General features: G+C 29.7%; 1 pseudogene; it reads left to right on the top strand.

The window, feature by feature from the left end:
* The first annotated feature begins 2,149 nt into the window (after nucleotides 1-2,149).
* On the top strand, nucleotides 2,150-2,797 carry LOC145035280 (cytochrome P450 78A5 pseudogene; annotated as a pseudogene).
* The last annotated feature ends 1,832 nt before the right edge of the window (nucleotides 2,798-4,629 follow it).

Genomic DNA, 4,629 nt, shown 5'->3' with positions numbered 1-4,629 from the left:
CGCCTTAAGCGGTTCCGGTTCCAATTCTCTTTTTTTTGGAACCGCTACCCGCTGGGTACCCGCCGAAACCGGTTTTTATATATATATATATATATATATATATATATATATATATATATATATATATATATATATATATATATATATATATATATATATATATATATATATATATATTGGTATTTCATATAAATATGTGTGTGTTACTTAGACCGGTTTAGAATATATTATGTCATTTTTTGGTCCGAATTGATTCGATGTGGATCGAACTAAGTTGCGGTTTTATCGAAAAAAGTTAAACAAGTTAATGTAACCGGGTTACCCGGTTCCGGGACTGGATCCAAAAATTTAAGAACCGCTTAGACCGGTTCCGGTTCCGGTTCTAACTTTTTAGGAACCGCCGGTTCCGGTTCCAGTTCCGGTTCTCGCCAAATGAGACGGGTACCCGCCTATGCTCATCCCTATTAAATGTATAAATCATATTTTTGATTGTATTACTTTGCTGAAATCTGAAACTAGATGTTGTAATTAGATGAATAATTATGAATTATTGAACATTCATTGCTGAAATCAGAACTTCATAGTTGTTTTGCTAACGAAAGTATAATAATTAGCCAAATAAAAATCGTAGGTGAGGATGCTTTCTGGTTAAAACTTTGTAAGAATGCATTAGGCTTGGTATGTACACAATATAGTGTATTTTGTAAGAATACATTATGCTTTGTATAGTATATTCTGCTGGAATAAACTATATATTAAAATTAAATATATTGTGTTTTTTTTATTTTACTACACTTTAAGCAAAAAAAAATGTTGATGGTGAATGTATAGTTAGATTCTTTTACATTTTGTGATTTTTTAGTAACTACAAGTTAAAAGAATTCTATATCATTCTTACAAAATAACTTATTCTATTTTCAGGTCAATGATAGAGTATAATTTCAAAAATGTATTATGTTCGAATTTATTTATATAAACGCATTCTGTTAGAATGTTTTTGAGAATGTTTGTTAACAACAAGTATATTTGTTTAACATGACATATTTCAATGTATTCTGTCAGAATTTATCTATATAAATGCATTCTGTTAGAATTTGTTTAACGAGTAATGCATCTTATTGTTTCAGAATTACATGGAGAAGGAATTAAATATTGATCGTACAAGAGAAATATTTGGAATCGAGTTCAACAACAAATATATATGTGAAGATCAAGTGGATTATATGGCCCACTGAAAAAGATCAAGTGTATTTGTTCAATAATTGTATATTCAAGAATGCTATTTTTTAAGAATTTTATTCATTAAAATGTATAAGGATATTAGTCTGTAAGAATATGTATAAATTTGTATTTTATTTCGGATGCATATTAAGAATAAAATCATAGAACCAACTTGGATGTATATGAATAATATCTAGAATTCTTAAATGAGGTTAATTATCAAAAATATTTGCATTGGAAATATATTCTGCAAGAATAAAATCGAAAATATATTTACTAATTTATGGTTGGCATTCTGTCATTCAGACAGAATAAAATCGAATTTTTAAATTTGAAATAATATAAAATATTAAAAAATTTAAAAATAAAGTAATTAATTATCCCTAAAAATCCGAAAATTTCCTTTTTTATTATATGTTAATTGACTAAAATGTCTTTATGCTGAAATTTGTATGATTATATGATATATGTTACTCTATTGTAATATTATAGAACCTTAGATCGTGATCTTTGATTCTATTCCATCCAGTGGTCCAGATCTAGGCATTCTGGCACACAGTAGTTAGTAAAAACAAAATAACCTAAGGCTATATATATATATATATATATATATATATATATATATATATATAGAGAGAGAGAGAGAGAGAGAGAGAGCTAGGTTCAAATGTTTCTAGCAAGTAGTGTGTGCCTAAATGCACCAATGAGAATTCAGGAAACAATAAATCATTAATTAAATTAAAAAAAATGGTATAATGGTAAACTTAGTATATCTAATTATGGTAAAAAAAATCATTCAATTAATCTCTCCTTAATTACTTAAACCCTAAAAAGCCAGCATCCCTTTATCAGTCGTTGCTCACAAAATTATTTCGCCTCCCCACCGCCGTTTCTTCGATTTCGCCATTGTGCAACACCTAGCAGCGGTATGTATGAAGATTTAGGCCTTATTTTCGCATTCACTTCTTCTTTAACACACAGGTCCTGGCGAAGCTCTCTACTTCTTTTAACACTAAACCTCTCATGGCGTTTTCTGATCGTCCCGGAAACAGCCAAGGAAATACTAAACAACTCGACGTTTGCTGATCGTCCGGTGAAAGAGTCGGCGTACGAGCTATTGTTTCACCGTGTCATGGGTTTCACTCCCTACGGTGACTATTGGAGTAACATTCGAAGAATCTCGGCGTCCCATTTGTTTAGCCCTAAGAGGGTTGCTGGGTTTGGGGCTTTCAGGCAAAACATCGGGTTAAAAATGGTTAGTCAAGTTTTGTCATCAGTGGAGGAAAATGGTATCGTGGAAGTTAAAAATATCCTTCATTTCACTTCCTTAAACAATGTCATGATGTCTGTGTTTGGAAAATACTACGATGATTTTAGTGAAAATGGTGGCAGTGGTGATAGACATGAGCTCGAGAAGCTTGTCAGCAAAGGCTATGAACTTCTCGAAATCTTCAACTGGAGCGACCATTTTCCGATCGTAAGGTGGTTTGATTTTCAGGGAATTTCAACAGCACTTATTTGGGACTTCAACAAGGATCAATTTGTTCGTGTTTCAAGTGCACTGATTTTATTTTAATTATGCGAAGGTAAGTTGAAGGCGAATCCAAGACTATTTGGTTTTATTTTAATGATAGATGGTTCTTGATTTACCATTTGTTCTTGATATTTGATTGTTCTAAACTTGTCTTTGATGATAATGGTTAAGCTTACATTCTGTCAGAATTTGCATGAAGAGGGTTAAGTTGGGGATTTTTTTTCATATCAGAATGGAAACACATGTTCATTATGTGAGAATATAAATATTACATAAAACATGTGTTGCTACTAATTCTCTCAGAATACATTTATACATATTTTAGAATGTTTAGATATATGTTATTCATTTGATTGTTAATGAATTGAGAGGATAAAAATCTATTAACTTTTTTACTCATGTCTTCCGATTATGGTTTTGGTTAATTATTTATATGTTGATAATAAATTCTGCTAGAATTTTACTGTTTTATTTTGATAAAATTTTAATATTTATATGTTTATAATGTATTCTAACATAATTTTACTGTTGCATTCTAACAGAATTTGTGATAGAAATGGCTTGAAGAACTGATGGGAAAGGTTTGAAGAATAAATTAAAGAATCATCACACTCAATGTTTAAGAATGTTGTTATTTTTTAAGAATTACACTTGTTATTCTTTCAGAATGTTGTTATTATTCAAAGAATCACAATTAATTATTTGGTATATTATTAGTTCAAGAATCTATTTTGTGTATTCTTTTCATAATGTATTTATTAGTTTATGATTGACATTATGTTATTCTGACAGAATATGTTACAATGTAGTTATTTTTCAAACTCGGATTCCAAAACTTGTTATTATTCTGACAGAATAAATCGGTTATCTTTACAAATTATGTTAGAGTTAAAACTGAATTAATTAAAAAAATCATATTTTTAAAATTAGGAGAATTAATTATCCATAAATATCCGAAAATTTCCTTTTATAATTGTAGTTAATTGTCCAAAATACCCTTTTGCTAGAATTTATGTGATTATATGGTACATGCTATGCCATTATAATATCATACACTCTCAAATCATGTCCATTGATGAATTCCATCCTTTGATCAAGATTTATGCATTCTGGTACACAATAGTTAGTAAAAACAAAATAACCTAAGCCAATATATATATATATATATATATATATATATATATATATATATATATATATATATATATATATAGAGAGAGAGAGAGAGAGTGTGTGTGTGTGTGTGTGTGTGAGTGAGTGAGTGAGTGAGTGAGTGAGTGACTGTGTGTGTGATCTAACCATTTTTTTGGTTGTTTTGTTTATAATTTTTTTTTTTTTGCAAAATGATCACTTTGTCCGGAATGGATTGTTCCGGACCCTATTTCAAATTCGGTTAAACGGATAGTACTATTTTGACCTGGTAATCTGGTTCTACTATAAATATCATTTAACCTGTTTCGGACTACACTTCGACATCAACATCTCATTCCGGACGCCTCTACAATTGAAAATATCTTTCGATATGTAACATCCATAAAATTTCCAAAAAATTTAAACTTTTTCAAACCAACTAAAAATCATAATTGTTTACATTGTAGTTTTCAAAATATGTTTAACATCAGAGTTTTCCCAAAATCACAAAACACAAAATGAGGAGGTGCACGATCAAGCATTTGCCCTCCCACGATCATCTGAGCTACCTGAAACATGACCTACAACTGTAAGTCCAAAGCTTAGTGAATTCGCCCAAAATACCAATACACAAACCAATAGCATAAAATTGATTTTAGAACAATGTGTGAAAATTGGTGACTTAAGTGGTTTTTTCAACCTTCTAAACTTGGTCATGGTGGTAAAATTGATTTTTTTTGTTG

The sequence above is a fragment of the Lactuca saligna genome, chromosome 3 (genome assembly GCF_052625555.1).
Source record: "Lactuca saligna cultivar CGN05327 chromosome 3, ASM5262555v1, whole genome shotgun sequence".
In the NCBI taxonomy this organism is placed as follows: Eukaryota; Viridiplantae; Streptophyta; class Magnoliopsida; order Asterales; family Asteraceae; genus Lactuca; species Lactuca saligna.
Note: the sequence above shows the minus strand (reverse complement) of the source record. Positions and strands in the feature narration are given on the sequence as shown.